At 39.4% G+C, this 17,862-nt stretch overlaps 1 protein-coding gene and 1 long non-coding RNA gene across 2 annotated transcripts in view; one reads left to right on the forward strand and one right to left on the reverse strand.

Annotated features, from left to right (window-relative positions):
• Window positions 1-10,605, reverse strand: part of SLC35G2 (solute carrier family 35 member G2) — a 32,681-nt gene extending 22,076 nt beyond the window's left edge. Inside the window, exon 1 of the mRNA XM_012787762.2 lies at window positions 10,441-10,605. The gene's annotated coding sequence lies outside the window, so the exon portion shown is untranslated. The remainder of the gene's footprint in view (window positions 1-10,440) is intronic.
• Window positions 1-17,862, forward strand: part of LOC105884064 (uncharacterized) — a 113,473-nt gene that overhangs the window by 28,166 nt on the left and 67,445 nt on the right. The window contains exon 3 of the long non-coding RNA XR_012920223.1: window positions 5,470-5,628. This is a non-coding gene — a long non-coding RNA (uncharacterized LOC105884064). The remainder of the gene's footprint in view (window positions 1-5,469; window positions 5,629-17,862) is intronic.

A 17,862-nucleotide genomic window follows, 5' to 3' on the forward strand; every position in this document is an offset into this window, starting at 1 on the left:
GGATAATGGGAGCCAGAACTTTCACCATTAGAGAAGGAGGTTAGAAACAGAAAAAGGGTAAAGACTAGAATCAGCTCTATGGTATTGGAGTAGAGTGGGAGATATTGGAGTAAACTCATGGGTTTTAGTATAAATACATGGAAAAATACAGAAAGAGATATGGATGTATGTATGTGTATGTTTGTGAATTTCATAGCTCTGTCTGCTAAAATGGCTTAAAAACAGTAACACTCCAGTAGCAATGACCACACATAGCATCCAGATCTTGGTTCTAAAAATGCATTCTCAAATAAAAGGAATCAGAGATCCAGGGAGAAATAGCTGGTAAAATGATCAAAATGGTTGGGTCAGGAAAAGTACAAGAAGAGCCTGAAACATCTTCCAGTACAATGTAAGGAAGTACTCCTAGAATAATATTGAGATGTCAATAGGACACAAGAACTAGCTTGAAGGGTGTCCCAATGGCCAAAACTGGGACAATTTCAGCATCACAATCAATAATGATAGTAATGAATTATAATCTTTTGAATAAAATAGAAATCCACAAATCCATACTGATGAAAATAAATGAATAATAAAAGGAGAGAAGGCCGGGCGCTGTGGCTCACGCCTGTAATCCTAGCTCTTGGGAGGCCGAGGCGGGCGGATTGCTCAAGGTCAGGAGTTCAAAACCAGCCTGAGCAAGAGCGAGACCCCGTCTCTACTATAAATAGAAAGAAATTAATTGGCCAACTGATATATATATATATAAAATTAGCCGGGCATGGTGGCGGCATGCCTGTAGTCCCAGCTACTCGGGAGGCTGAGGCAGGAGGATCGCTTGAGCCCAGGAGTTTGAGGTTGCTGTGAGCTAGGCTGACGCCACGGCACTCACTCTAGCCTGGACAACAAAGTGAGACTCTGTCTCAAAAAAAAAAAAAAAAATAAATAAATAAAATAAAATAAAAGGAGAGAAAATAAATGAATAAAAAATAAAGGAGATGAAAAAACTTCCTTACAACAGAATACCAACTAGTAAATGGAAAACACTGGAATTAGAAAATTTGCCTATTGGCAATCATCACAGTAATAATTTATTCAAGCAAGAATCTCTGGCAGGGCATGGTGGCTTATGTCTGTAATCCTAGCACTTTGGGAGGCTGAGGCAGGAGGGTTGCTTGAGGCCAGGAGTTTGAGACCAGACTGACAACATAGCAAGACCCTATCTCTACAAAATATTAAAAAATTAGCTAGGCAGGTTGGTGCTCATCTGTACTCCCAGGTACTGGGGGGGGGGGGAGGAGGCTGAGGTGGAAGAATCACTTGAGCCTAGCCATTTGCAGTGAGCTATGACTAGGCCACTGCACTCCAGCCTGGGTGACAGAGTAAGACCCCATCTCTTGAAAAAAATATATCATCATAAAATAAGTGAGTGAGGTTTGATGAAGTACAGGATGTTAACATTGTCTCAGTGTATCTCCCCACAAAATACTTGTTAATTCAAAGGGAAAGAGAATAACTTGACAGTGGAGAAATTCCTGCCAAAAATGAATAACCTGAATTACAAAGAGACATCAGACAAACTCAAAATGAGGGACATTCTACACATACACACATACACACACACACACACACACACACACACACACACACACACACAAAGGCCTGAACTAAAAAATGTCAAAATCACTAAAGACAAGACAGGACTGAGGAATTGTCACAAATTAAAGGTTAAAGAGACAAGACAACTAAATGCAACTCATAATCCTGGATTGGATTCTAGACCAGAAATAAAAAAATATTTTTCCAAAGAGGAAATTGTTAGGACAAATGATAAATTTTTAATGAGATCTGTGGATTAGATAGTAGAATTATATCAGTGTTAAATTAATGATTTAGGTGATAATACCGTGGTTATGCAGGAGAGGATCCTTATCTTGGAGGAAAACACTCAGGTACTTGGGGGTAACTGGATACCCCCTCTGCAACTTACTTTCAATTGATTTAGGAAAAAAGAGGATGAGTTACAAAGCAAATGTTGTAAAATGTTTACAATCGGAGAACTTGGGTGAAGAATATAAGAGTGTTATCCTTTACCCAGAAGTTCATTGTACTATACCTGCAACTTTTCTATATGCTTCAGATTATTTCAAAATAAATTTTTAAAAAATTGGAAATAATAGCATGTTCCTCATTGGGTTTTAAAGCGAAGCACATGAGCTAATACGTGTGATATGTTTAGAACAGAGCTGGACACAGAAGTAAATGCTAAATAAATGTTTGCAGTGATGGTGATGGTCACACAATGGTGGTAGTGGTGATGAAGTCCTGTATTTTAAATACACAATTCATCTGAATCAGGACATACTGACTCTGGCTCACTTACTTTTTTCTCTTTTTAGATTTAACTAAAAAATTCAAATAGTATTTATTTGCATTTGAGATGCTAACAACAATTTAAACTTACTTATTGCAGTTTAAACACACAGTGTTCATGTAGAATAATATTTTATAAACTGGTATCCCCAAGCCAAAAATGATAGCAATATTTTTAAATAATCCAAGATAAAGTTTTTAAAAAGCCATTTTCACCCTTCATTAATTTAGCCATTATGGTAATATTAAGAATACATAATACATAAATATATGTACATGTATAATATGTATACCTTTAATACAGTGTAAACATATACAATACTATATAACAATATACACAGAATTAAAGACCATGAGAGTGAAAAAGACTCTGGGGGTCATCTACTCCAATTCCTTTGAGAGTAAGTATGTCCCCTATAGCCTTCCCAACAAATAGTATAGTTTCTGATTAAACACCTTACAATGACAGGAAACTCACTCCTCAAGACAGCCAATTGGAAGCCATTCTGATTGTTAGAAAGTTATTTTGACAATGAGTTGAAATCTTTCTCCATGTAATTTCCAGAAGCTGTTCCTATGTATCTTCTGGGGTCACAAACTGATTCTCTCTTCCACATGACAATATTTCCCTAACAGGAAGTACTGTTTCCAACCCTTGCCATCCCAGTTCTCCTAGCATAAGCTTTCTCTTCTCCAAACTGAACATCCCCTCTGTTTTCAATTATTCCATGTATAATCATGGTTTTCAGTCTTCTCACCACCTTAACCACTCTCCTCAGTTTCTGCACTTTGTCCTGTTGGGGAGATTGTTTCTATGATGACGGTCTGAGATCACATCAGCTATCTGGCAACCGCATGCATTCGTGATTATTCCTTCATTCAGTCAGTATTTACTAAATGCCGTTGATGTGGAAGGTACCATGCTAAGAAGTTATGAAAGATAAGATTAAGAAGATATAAGGTTTCTCTTAAGAAACTTGACATGTTAATGGAGGAGAAAAGATATATGGTAACAAGTGCTACAAAATAGACCCAAGAGCTATGCACATTAAAGGAAGAAAATTATACAATTAAATATGGATTTGCTTTAACATCAGAGTACTGGAGAACAAAGGAAAAGTAATGACAATTTCAAACCAGACCTAATTTGTTTTGGGATAGCATGAGAATTGGTAAAATGCAACAGACTGAGATTTAAACTACGTTAAAAAAGAAACTTCCAGATTAGAAGAATTATCACACAGATTCAGAAAACCAAAAGAATTTATATAGTTTTTCAACCTTGAGAGCTCTGACAATGGGATCCATAATTATTTGTCCAAAGTGATTTACATGCAACTCTTTAGAGGGGCAAAAAATAGACTAGGCTACTATTCACCAGGTTATCCCAAGCATTTTACATATACTGTCTCACTTAATCCCACAACAAGTCCAAAAAGGTAAGTACTAACATTATTTCCCCTTTTTTAAAACAAATTAAGTGAAGCTCAGCAAGGTTTGGTGACTTGCCCAAGCTTACAAAGGTGCTAAATGGTGCAGCCAGGCTTCAAACCCAGGCTGTCACCTTCCAGGCCATTAATTTACAACTTGAGATCATCAACTACTTACTACCTAACAAAGCAATCTCTGGCAAAGTCCTACCCACATCCCCACAATCTTCCTGGCAACCTACCTGGAAAAGCCTCTCACTGAACAATCTATTACTCCTTTGGGTTCTAGGACACTTTCTAAAGAGCTCTGATATAGTCATTAGCATACTTTATATCACTGTGAGTTGTGTATGTAGCAGTAGCCCCTGAGAAGGTGCTACTGCTCCAAGAACAGGGAGTATGTCTTTACCATTTTTCTTAGTACCCCTAGGTCCTAGCAGCTCAGTACCAGACTCAAGAAATGCTAGGAGAATGAACCAGTCCTCTGGCTTAGCTGGCATGCTTTGGAAAAGTCACTCTCTTAAGTGGAGACCTCTAATTTGGGATATAATTTGGTGCAGAGATTTGGTTGTCCAAATTCTGCAACCTAACTCTCTTGTGTCTCCCAACTTTAAATTAAGGGAATTCAAGAAGTAATGTAACTGGCTGTTGTCTACCACCATCCTCAGCAGTTTCATTCACCTTTGGGATCTTCACCCCCATTTGGACAGTAGCTCAGCCAGAGTTACAGAGAAACCAGAAGCAAAATAAATGGGAAATTAGATCACTTAATATTTCTCCTTTCCTTCATCAAGTTCTTAAAATAAAAGGGTTCAGTGAAGTTGCTGATACTTTGGGGTCTTAAAGGAAAGAGAGATACAATGCAAGTGATTTTACACAGTCAGGAAATGATTAAACAAACTTTAGGAAAGAAGGCAGGTATGTGGATTGAGTTCATATATAGTTATAACTATGAAATAGTTTTAAATGCACGTAAATTATGTATGCCTGTTGAGCACATATAATTCTGCTACAGCAATGATTATAAGAGAACCTAGAGTAGAAACAATCTAACATGTGTAATGATATGTAAGTGTCAAAATTTAAAAATTATATATGTATATTAACATTTATAAGGCAAAATAAAGTTTTGGTACAGAGGAAGAAAAAAGCTTTGTGATCTCAGCTCATCTCTGACATTGCCCTACCAAGTATAGGGTATTTCCTGAGTCCAGACTAGAATGTAGATGATGAATGAAAACTGAGAAAGGAGAGGCACTGGAGTGATTATCATTCTCCTTCCCAAATCCAAGCCAGTAGCCAGCAGATAGTGGCTGTTAATATACCACTTTAGCTACAGGGGGAATCAGTTGCTAAGGGCTTAATGGCACAAAAATATATACGGTGATGGGAAAGAAGACTGCCTGATTTTATAATCAAAATATGTAGGAGGAACAGGAAGTAAGAAGGAGGATATAGCAGTGCCCTATAACATCCCAGAATAGCGATTTATCACATTTTTAAGAATACCATCCATGGTATAAGCCTGTCTCAGGAAAGAAAATGAAACAAGACTCTAATCACAAATGAAATGTTTAAAAGTGTCAGAAAAAAAAGAGGGCCCAGTTAGAATATGATTAATGTCATCACTTTTTTCTTCACCAACAAATTCCAATCTCAAACTGAAAATTATATTTGTATTCAGGTCACCAGGAAACAAAGACGCCTCCAGTACCTGGTGATTGGGAAGTGTCTAATCCTCACCGTGATAAGCACAAACAATCAGATTGCCAGATACACCAACAGCTGCAGAGATCAGTTGGAAGATCTGATGGGTGGATCACAATGCTATCCAAGTTAAAAGGTATGAGCAGATTCAGCCATCCATTTGAATTAAAATATTGTGAAGATTAACTTTATAAGCTCCAACTGAAATTATACTTGATTATTAGATACATTTATATCTATACATATTTTCTTGACTCCATTAAGTCTGTCTTTGAAAAGACTCTAAATTATACAAAAGCATTTAAAAATTTTATGATTTATTAATCTGTCAATCTCCCTGCATGTTTGTGGCCCCCCAAAACTCATATGTTGAAGCCAAAACCCCAATATGAGGGTATTTGGAGGTACGGCATTTGGGAGGTGATTAGGTCATTAGGGCAGAGCCCTCACCCTTTCTGTCATATGAGGACACATCAAAAACACCATCATTTATGAACTAGGAATACCTAGTTCACCAGATACCTAATCTACTGACACCTTGATCTTGGACTTCTCAGCCTCCAGAACTATGAGAAATAAATTTCTATTGTTTATAAGCTACCCACTCTCCAATACTATTTTCTCATGTGACTGAATTCACTAATTCCCATTTCTAAGACAGAAATGTCAGCCACATAATTAAACAATCTCAATGACATAAATTCCTATTTGGCTAAATAGCGGATTTGTCATATTTTCTTTCAGCTACAAAAAAATGCTCTAAAGAATAGATCCTTTTAAAAAGGTTGCATACTAATAGTTTAAAAATACTATAGGCTAATAAACATTAAAATACTAGCATTTTAGGTAAAATATTTCCATTAAGGATTTAGAAAGTAAACACATCACACTAAACAATTCAAACTGAGTAACATGTTACTCCTCATAGAATATATGTCTTTGTATATGTGGGTTAAAAATAAATAATTATTTCTTCTGAAACAATCTCCAATAGAATTTTATGTCTAATAATGAATTAAATGTAACTAAAAAGTAAAACAGGAATATAAACCTAGAATTTAATATGTAATCTTTTTTATAAAATCATGAAACATAGATTATCTTTTTTTTTTTTCTTTGAGACAGAGTCTCAAAATGATCCTCCTGCCTTGGCCTCCCAAAGTGCTAGGATTACAGGTATGAGCTATTATATCTGTCCCAAATTATCTTTTATTATAGAGGGGTATAAGACTAATGTAGATGCCAGAAATTATAAAGGAAAAAAGATATATTTGACTACATAAAATTTGAAATTTTCTACACAATATAAAATATCATAAAGCTCAAAATAAAAAAATAAGAAAAAATCGCAATTTATGTAACATTATCCTTAGTATACAAAGAGCTATTACAAATAAATAAAAAACATAAGCACATCAATGGAAAAATAAGGATATAAGCTAGCAATTCACAAAATAAGAAAGAAATATGGCCAATAGATGAAAAAATGTTTTCACTTGTTCAACAGGAAAATACTTTTAAAAGATTGATAAGTGTAGGGCACAAGATTAATTAGAGTGTAGGGCATACTGACACTTTAATTCAGTGTGTATAGTGATATATATACTACACATTTTCTTTAGCACAATCTGGAAATAGTGTTCTTCTAATAAATATGTATTGAATACCCATATATGTGGCACTCTCATAGATGCTGAGAACACAGTGAAGAATAAGACAGACAAGGGAGGAGAAGAGAAATAAACAATTGAAAAAATTAATGTATTGAAAAATAAAAAGTACCTACCCTTTGAACCATCAGCTTCTTTTTAAAAAAAAAATAATAATCTTATTTATTGAAAGATATCAGTTAAGAAACAGAAAAATAATTATTAGGTAAGCTTACATGGCACATGATTATGATTAAATTTCACCAATTCATATTTCTGTATTATGCTTTCTGTTAATTCCAGAGCATTATATTCATGCAGCAGTGGTAGTAAGTACTGATTTTTTTATGTTTCATCCTCTTGATAAAGCACTATAACATCAAGAATATTTAGTTGGAGTCATTTTCTACCATTTGAGTATATGATACTCTAATGTTAAGAAATAAGTCTAAGCCTAGGAAATTTAGACTAATTATTTTTGATTTTATATATATATATATATATTAGTTGTACCTGGCTTTTACTTATTTTTGTGTTGAAATTTTCCATCATTTTCAGTTTGTCCCAAGCTCAAAATCCTGAGCCATGGGATACGAGGGAATGATATAATATGGTAGTAGCACAGTCTGCTTTTGCACTCTTGAACCATCAATTTTACTTCTAGGAATTTGCTTTAAGAATATAATCAACAAGTGCACGAATATTTGTTCAAAAATGTTATTTGCATTGGAAATAATCTAAATGTTCTTGACAGATGAATGGATAAAGAAAATGTGGTATATACCTACAACTGAATACTATTCAGCCTTTAAAAAGAAGGAAATTCTGTAATATGCCACAACATGGATGAATCTTGTGACATGCTAAGTGAAATAAGCCAGTCACAGAAAGACAAATATTGCATGTTTCCACTTATATAAGGTATCTAAAATAGTCAAAGTCATAGAATCAAAGAGTGGAATGGTGGTTGCTAGGGCTGGAGGGCAGGGGGAAATGGGGAGTTACTAATCAATAGGTATAAAGTTTCAGTTAAGCAAGATGAATAAGATCTAGAAATCTGTTGTACAACACTGCACCTATAATCAATAATAATGTACTATACACTTAAACACTTGAGAGGATATCTCTCATGTTAAGTATTCTTACCACAATAAAATAACTTTTAAAAAGATGTTATATTTGCAGAATTGTCTATTATGGCAAAAAATAGACATAAATGTTCTTTATAGGATTATTTAAATAAATTATGCAAACACCCACATATAGCAATATTATACAACCCTTAATATGATGACCTAGTTTTATCTGTATTAGTTTGAAAGATATTAATGATAAATTATACAGTGAAAATGCAACCCACAGAAGATTGACCCATTGAAAATATGCTTGTTAATCTAAAAGAAAACCCATTTACAATGGCTTTCTATGGTTTTATGCATTTCTCTACTATCTAAATTTCTTACAATGAGCATACATTTCTTGAGGAAAAAAAGCATATCGATGTTCTGAAAAATACAAATCTTTAAGAACTTCACAAACCATATACCACCAATATATTTGAAATTGCCAGCATTATGGTACAACTTAGTCATATTTTCTTCAGATTATAAATTCCTATAAGATTATCTAGATATTGTTCTGTATTAAAATCTACATTAATTCTGCTTGCTTCACCTTCCTTTAGAAACTTTTTTGTATCAATATCAATTTTATATCTTTCTGAACTAGCTTTGTTCTAGAATTTAAATGAGTGTAAATATTATACTTAATTGCTCAGCCAAATACCAAACACTTCAATCCACAGGCTCTGTGCCTTTGGAACAGATGATTATGAAAATTAATGGTTCCACAGAGTTCAGAAACACTAGAGGTGTCAAAAAATAAAGATGGATTACAAAAAGCTCTGGAAAATGTGTGACTCATAGTTCATGACGGCTTTGAAAAAGGATGGCAGTATTTACAAGTGCATTATGTTTATGTACATATACAGACACCTGTATTTTTCACAGCATACATGAGACTTGTTCGTGTTTATGCTCAAGGTGTATACTTTCACGTAGGTAAACCTGTTATGCATATGCTTTATCTGCACCTCCAAGGCGAGCCACGCTGGCCTTCATGTTATCTTCAGGAAGCCAACATCAACCCGTGGGCAAAGAGACTCCGTGCTCACAGGGCTACCTGCCTCGGGAGAGGGCCTATTTCTGGCGAAAGGGCAGGGCAGGCCATGGCCCAGGAATCAGTCGACGAGCGCGCGCGAGGCACTTCAGCACCACGGACACGGGCAGCCCTGATCAAAGTCCTTTCCCGCGGAACAGCCCACGGAGCTCGCCCCCAGCCACTCCGCCCAGCGCGTTACTCCCTCGGAGCCCCCCGTTGTGGCCGGGATGCGCGCTTCGCGTCTCGCTCCCCGCCGAGCCGGCGATGCGGGTCCGCGCCGCGCTCTCGCCCGCCCCAGCGCCAGTCTCCTTCCTGCCAGCTGGCGCAGCCCTTCCTCCCTCTCCTCCCCTCCCACATGAGGCCAAATGGGCGCACGTGGGGTAGAAATGCTACAGCGCCCGGAGGGCTGTAGTAAGGAGAGAGTGTGTTTTCCTCCCCGGGCTGGCGGAGGCTGGGAGGACCTGCGAGCCTCCGCCGCCCCACTCGCCGCAGCCGGGCCCTTCCTCCACTAACCCTTGCCCTCGTCTCTCCTCGCGCGAAGATTTCCACACACCGTCGACTCACCGCGAACATCTCGACCCGTATAGACTGGCGTTCAAGAGTCGCGGACTAAGGCAGTAATGAGAAATACAAATTCTTGGCCATATTTTTAAAACTAAATAGCAGTTTTTAAAAAGTTGTATTTGAAACCGATCCCATGACGCCACAGGAACTCAGCCACCCTTGCCTGAGTGGGCTCCCGGGCGACAGGAAAGCAACAGCCACCGGCTTTTATCGTGGGCGCCGGGGGAGCGCCCGCACCTGCGACGGTGGCAGGCCGCGGGAAGCGGCGACCACAGCTGATGCTGATCCCAGCATCTTGGCCTCCGGGTTCTCCAGGAGGGCAGCGCGGAGAACTGGGGCTTCGCGGCCTTGCAGGAGTTGTGCAGTGCCCGAGCGACGGTTTGCGAAGGGGTCGAGGCGCTTCTCCCCCTGCCCAGCCCTCACCCAAAAAGAGGGGCTCTGCCCCGTAGGTGTCGTGGCTAAAAACAGGTGGTGGGTTTCGGGGTCCCCTCCCACTCCTTCCCAGTGGGGCGACCGGGCAGGCAGCGTCAAGGTCCCAGTCCGCCGCTGCCGACCGACTCCCGGGGCCCGTTTACCTGCGTGTCGCGGCGAGGAAGGCGCGCCCGGGGCTCCAGCTGGGGCTGCGGCACGCAGCGCGCCCAGTCCAGCCTCTGAGCCAGCTGAGACCGCCGAGCGCTCGGCCTGGAAAACCGCGACCCCGGCTGCTGAGAGGGGCGGGGAGGGAGAGGGGCCGCCGCGCGGACACTGCGCCTGCGCTCACCGCTCCCCCTCCCACCCCGCCCCACCGAGCCGACCCCGCCGGTGTGGGAGTCTGAGACCGCGGGGGCGCCCAGGGTTGGTGCCTGGACTGGGGGACTTCCTCTCCCCGCGCGGTGGGAGGTTCTTGGTCACGGGAAACTGCCTCCCCTAGGCCCCTTTAGCCTACACGTCCTAGGAGAGAGCCGGTGTGAAGCCATCGCCTGTCAGCCTGGGCGGCACAGTCCTCTGAAAGAGGGCAGGGAGGCTGTCTCGGCCCATTTCCACCCAGCCGCTTGCGTTTAAGAATCGCTTTCCGATTCTTTAATATTTAAAAATGTTCCCAGCATGGGTAAATCGTGGTCTGGAAAGGTCTTCGGATAACTCCCCTCCCCAGTGCACCCGACATTTTACTCGTGAGGTCTCTTAGGGAAAGGTGTGGACACTGCAGAACTGGTTCCTCTACCTGGGTCTACATACCCCAATACCAGACCCAATGAATGCAATGTAATCTCTTGGAAAAAGACCTAGTCATCAAAGCAATGCTCTAGGGTCACGGGCACAGGCAGGAAGGGCATGACCCTAGGCCAGGCAAGAGAGAGTGAGCCCTGAACCAAGGTGCTAGCTGTGAGAAAAGACAAGAGGTGTCTGCTGGTTTTTCCTCTTCCTTCAAATCCGCTCTCCACTGTGCTATGTGACTCAGGGTTGACCTTTATGGACTACATCAATTGTAATCTGGCTTTCAGTTAGGCAAGTCTGAGGCACCTGCAGGAGATTAGAGGGCAGGATGTTATTAGCAACTTTCCCCTCCACCCCCAGCAAGGCCTCCTGTTAACAGTGGCTATGTTCTTTATCTGAAAGCCATTACTCCAGTCCTCTGACACTCTTCTACAGTTTTCTCTGGTTCCCTATCATTAGCTGCCTTTAACCCTTCAGGCCTGGGGCTGGTAATGGCTCTCAGAGGTTTCCTTTAATCCTGTCCACACCTTTTTAAATAGTTCCTTCATTAAACTCTCCTCAACTATCCCATTCTTTTCCTACCTTTTCAGGACACTATAATAGATTTTAGTCCATTGTGGTTGACAAGATTCATGAGGAAAAAAAAATATGTAAAAGAAACAGGGCTTTTAAAAGGAGAGATGTCTTCTAGAGTCATCTTGACAGTTCCCTGGGTTCCAGGCATCTGTCTTGCTAGGTGGTCTCCCTGCTGAGTCCCCTAGCCCAAGGATACCAAATGTGAAGGACAGAAAAGCAAGAGATAATGAAATGATAGAGGCAGAAAAACAACAAGAAGAAAACAGTTACAGAAAAATAACCAGGGAAAACAGTTATTTCAGTTTTAAAGAATGGAATAATTATACCATGGAACAGTGACCACCCATCAGAAAGTAGAAAAACACCATAAACAGTGATTTTCCCCATCACACATATAGAAGAATGGAATGTCTGGAACATAACCTTTAAGTTATGTCCATACCTGGAAAAATCCAGACCCCAAAACCTGTGGCATATAGTCATAAGTAATTATAACTGACCTTTTACATCAATATATACTGCTAGAATACCAAAGGAAAAACATAGAAGACAGTGTCTTCTCCACTTGGAATTCGCTTTGCACCCTTAAACTTTCCTTACAATGAATTCTTCACACATACTTGTTGAGTGTCTATAATCTCTCTCCTTGGGGTGGGCCAAATGCTTGCGATTCCTCCAAGCTAGGAGCCCAAGAACTGGGGAAACACTTCAAATTCCAGCCCTGGACAGGACCACGACACAAAGGCAATTTGAGTAGACCCAAGAATGGAATTCAAATTGCTTATAACCAATGTGGTCACAAAAGGGTTGGGGATGATCTGAGTGCCCAGCATAATAGAATTTTGGATACCTCTTGATGTAGAGAGACAGTCTAGATTTTTATGGAGCAAGTGCTGGTGCCCTGCCAACTGCAGCTGGGCTGCTTTTGAATGAGTCAATAATCTTTGGACACTTTGGACACTTAAAAAAGTCCTGGGCACAGAGTCTTATAAATGTGCATAAGAAGAAACTCCTGAATAAGGCAATTGTCAAGATTGAGGGCCTCTGGCTGTTCCTGTAGAAAATCCAAAGAATATTCCCAAAGAGAGAAATGAAAGGGCCATAGAGTGAGTAATAATCATTAACTTGCTCCTAGCACTCGGTATCAGCTTGGTCTGAATCCAAGATTTGACCATTTCTTAGGCTTGTAAAAACAACCAAACTGGTTTGACTAGTTTGATTCCTCCCCTAACCCCTTCAAAAACCAACAACCCAAGGCAGCAATATCTTGGCAAAACTTACCCAAAGGGATCCCCAGGCATAGCTGGTAGCTGTTTGCAAACAGAATTAATGTCCAAGCAAACAGATTATGTGTACTGAATACAAATGAGACCAGAACAGAACACTTAACATGCATTTCCCGACTTTCACCCTTTGTAAGAGAAAGGATCATTTGATGTTCAGACAGGCATTCATTTTGCTGATCTAGGTAAGGAATAGAGGAACAGAAGAAAAAGGAGCCTCAGAAGGCTAGGGTGACCTACAGAGGTTCAACTAGATTTTATGTTTCTCTAGAAGGAAATGGGGTGGGTTGGGGGTGAGGAAGAGGCAGAAAAGTTTTGAGGATGGGAGTGAGATATTTTTTTTAAAGCTTAGAATGAGCTGACTTTAGGAGAGAAAGTTTCTGGAGGTTTTGGAAGCATAAGACTAGGGATTTAGCATAGCTGCCATTCTGAGTGACAGTGAGCTATGGAGAGGGAAGAATGAGGGTTTTTAGACGTTTTGTTGTGTAATAAGTGGAGTTTTTTTGTGATGTAATACTGAGCAAGTGTCAATTCCTTGCAAGTGTCAAAACCTCAAACTAAAACTGATTTAAGAAAAGGAATGTATTTGGCTTAATAACTGAAAAATCCATTGATAGACAACTTCCAATATGGTTGGATTCAGGGGTGCAAACAATGTCATCAGGACCAGGATGTGGTCTCTCTTTTCCTCTCTGTTGACTTCAAAGAATCTATTCTCACATACTGACTTCCTCCCACCTCCCCACCTTTCACCAGCATTCAACTGATATTGTTACAGCCCCAACCAGGTTCATTGCCTACTGCTCAAGAAGAAACCAATACACTGAGACAGCAGGAGTTACAGTGGAGTAAGAGTTTAATATGGCAGGAAGGCAGGAGAAAAATCTCATATCCATCTCTTCAAGAATTTGGGAGAAAGAGTGTTTAAAGATAGTTTTGTTTGCAAAGGGTGAGGGAATTAAGTCTGCTGATTGGCTGGGGATGAACTCATAGGATAAATAAGCAGAAATTGTCTTCTTTTTTTTTTTTTTTTTTGTTTGAGACAGAGTCTTACTCTGTTGCCCGGGCTAGAGTGCCATGGCATCAGCCTAGCTCACAGCAACCTCAAACTCCTGGGCTCAAGCAATCCTTCTGCCTCAGCCTCCCAAGTAGCTAGGACTACAGGCATGTAGCACCATGACCAGTTAATTTTTTCTGTATATTTTTAGTTGGCCAATTAATTTCTTTCTATTTTTAGTAGAGACAGGATCTCACTCTTGCTCAGGCTGGTTTCAAACTCCAGACCTTGAGAGATCCTCCCGCCTCGGCCTCCCAGGTGTGAGCCACCACGCCCGGCCTGAAATTGTCTCCTTTTGCTGAGTTAGTTCCTAGGTTGCAAGACCAGAGGAGTTGGTTCCTTGGGCCACTGGTCTGGTTGGGTCAGCAGGATCTGAAAGATATCTCAAATATCAGCCTTAGGTTTCACAAGGGTGACGTTATCTATGGAAGCAATGAAGAAAGGTAAGAATCTTTGTGAATATCAGCTATATGACTCCTGAGTAGTAAGCAACCATAGGAAAGCAAGGTAGAGAACAATGGTTGGTTTTATATATATATATATATATATATATTTTTTTTTTTTTTTTTTTTTTTTAACCATGCCTTTACTCTTGCAGAGGTCAGGCACCTACCACAGCTCCCACTTTGTGGCCCTCTATTAATTTTATAAAGGGCAGTTTCAATAATAGCCTTACGGTTAACCATTCCAGGAGAAACACAGCATTTATTTCCCGGTAGTGCCAATGAAATCTTGGAATTTTGTCTCATTGGCAAATTTGGAATTATATACTCAACCATATACCTTTATCTGGAAACAAAGAATGGGGGAAGTGGGGTGTGGCAGCTCACGCCTATAATCCTAGCTCTCTGGGAGGCTGATGTGGGAGGATGGTTAAGGGTCAGAAATTTGAGACCAACCTGAGCAAAAGCTAGACCCCATCTCTACTAAAAATAGAAAAAGTTAGCTGGGTGTGGTGGTACACACCTATGGTCCCAACTACTTGGGAGGCTGAGGCAGGAGGATTGCTGGAGCCCAGGAGTTTGAAGTTGCTGTGAGCTATGATGATGCCACTGCACTCTAGCCAGGGCTACAGAGCAAGACTCTATCTAAAAAACAAACAAACAAACAAAAAGAATGGAGAAAGCTCATTCTCCAAAAGAAATCAAAGTTCTATTACCAGAATAAACCATAGAGTGATGGGTAAGTGAAAAAAGGAAATGCTGGCCAGGCACGGTGGCTCATGCCTGTAATCCTAGCACTCTGGGAGGCCGAGGCCGGCGGATTGCTCAAGGTCAGGAGTTCAAAACCAGCCTGAGCAAGAGCGAGACCTCGTCTCTACTATAAATAAAAAAGAAATTAGTTGGCCAACTAATATACATAGAAAAAATTAGCCGGGCATGGTGGCGAATGCCTGTAGTCCCAGCTACTGGGGAGGCTGAGGCAGGAGGATCACTTGAGCCCAGGAGTTTGAGGTTGCTGTGAGCTACACTGACGCCATGGCACTCACTCTAGCCTGGGCAACAAAGTGAGACTCTGTCTCAAAAAAAAAAAAGGAAATGCTCATTATAGGTACCTCTCAAAAAACTTCAGTTAAGGTTTATATTGCTTTTCAATTTTTTTTGAAAAAAAAACAAAACCCAAAAACACTGGACTAGTGTTTCTTTTGAAAGTAGCATCATGTTGACATGAGCAGCAAGGCAGCTGAAATATTCCTTTAACTTAAAAAAATAGAGTGAAATGTCTTGCTGTTCCTAAACAAAGAGAAACCAGAAAACATTTTAGAAATGTATTTTGGTCTGAGTTTTCATATGCTTATATCCTTTATTTAAATAAAAAGGACCCTTTTCTAATCCCAACAAACAACTCAGAATCCTCAAAGCCCTAAGTAAGTTACCAGAGCTCCTGGTTACCACTGTGGAAATATTTGCTTCCTCCATCAGCACTGCTATCTTCACTCTCATGCTCAAATACAAAGCTCAGTGCAGTTCACCCTTAAACAACATGGGTTTGAACCATGTAGGTTCACTTATACATGTGTCTTCTTTTTTCCAATAAATATATTGGAAAAATTTTTGGAGTTTTATGAGAATTTGAAAAAAAATTGCAGATGAACCACACAGCCTAGAAATATTGAAAAAATTGAGAAAAAGTTAAATATGTCATGGATGCATAAAATATATGCATATATTTTATATATATTTATAAAATAATATATATTTATTTATAAATATATGCATAGATATATTTATAAATATATTTATATATTTTATATATATTAAATATATTTATATTAATTGTTATATTTATACTAAATATTTATACTAATATTAATAATTTATATTAAAATATATTTATAAATATATTTATAATATATTAATTTATAAATATATGCATATATGTTAAATATATGCATATATTTTATCATTTACAACCATAAAACATACACACATCTGTTTAAAAAAGTTAAAATCCCCATCTCTACAACAAAATATAAGAAAAATTAGCTGTGTGTGGTGGCATGTGTGTAGTCCTAGCTACTTGGGAGGCTGAAGTGGGAGGATTGCTTGAGCCTGGCAGTTCAAGGCTGCAGCGAACTAAGATTGTGCCACTGACCTCTACCCTGGGCAACAAAGCATGACGCTGCCTTAAAAAAACAAAAAGTTAAAAGTTATCAAAACTTACGCACTCAAACACTTACAGACCATACGAGGCAACATTCGTAGTCAAGAGAAATATAAATAAACATATTCATGCAGTATTAAGTCATAACTGCATAAAATTAACTGGGAAACATACTATGCTACTGTGTTTCCCCGAAAATAAGACCTACCCATAAAATACGCCCTTGCAGGATTTGTAAGCATTTGTGCAATATAAGCGCTACCCTGAAAATAAGACCTAGTCATGGGCGTGGCTGCGCGGCGTATCTGCACAACCCATGCATTTCCTCTTGGAGTGGTAAAGAAGAGGAGCAGCCCTTCTCATCTGCCCCATGAGAGCTCTATTGCTCGACATGAGAGATTGGGGCCAGTGGTTCTAAAGGAAATAAGAGTCGCAAGAAATTCAGGATGGAATTCAGAGTTTGGAGAGTTATGATGATGTTCCAGAAGAAGACAACTTAATTATGTTTGAATAAATGTAGATTGTTGTATCGTACTTAAAAAAATTACCACATTCCCTGAAAATAAGCCCTAGGGTGTCTTCTTGAGGAAAAATAAATATAAGACTCTGTCTTATTTTCGGGGAAACACGGTGCTATAACAATATCATAGGCCACCTCTGATGCTATTGTGGTGAGCTCATGTGTTGCGAGTATCCACTTAAAATGCCATCTCCATGTAAGTTCCTCGCTCCAGTAAATTTCATATGGCAAGATGAACTTCAAGATCTCTTGAAGTTCTTGAGTAATTTTCATCCTGTTTAGTGCAATACCACAAACCTTAAATAGCACCAGGGGATCCATAAAAAGTGTCACTAGTGACTGTGGAAGTGCTCCCAAGAAGCAGAGAGCAGTTACAACATTGCAAGAAAAAGCTGAATTGCCTGAACATACCATAGGTTGAAGTCTGCAGCTATGGTTGCCTGCCATTTCAGACAGACAATTCATTTCATAAACAAACAATGTAAATTTATGATATTGATAAATATAGTACAGTACTGCAAATGTATTTCCTCTTTATGATTTTTCAAATAACATTTTTTTCTCTAGCTTAGTCTTTAAACCATGTATAAAACTGAAGCACCAATAGTAAGCACAGCTGTTTTCTGCCAATCAATTCTTTTTGCATTACCACTTACTACTCTATTATTACATTTGCTTGATTCACCATTTACTAGCTCTGTATTAATGATCCCTTCTCTGAAAAGGGGGATAATATTAGTAATAACCTACTAGATAGGCTGTT

This window comes from Microcebus murinus, chromosome 1 (genome assembly GCF_040939455.1).
Source record: "Microcebus murinus isolate Inina chromosome 1, M.murinus_Inina_mat1.0, whole genome shotgun sequence".
NCBI lineage: Eukaryota > Metazoa > Chordata > Mammalia > Primates > Cheirogaleidae > Microcebus > Microcebus murinus.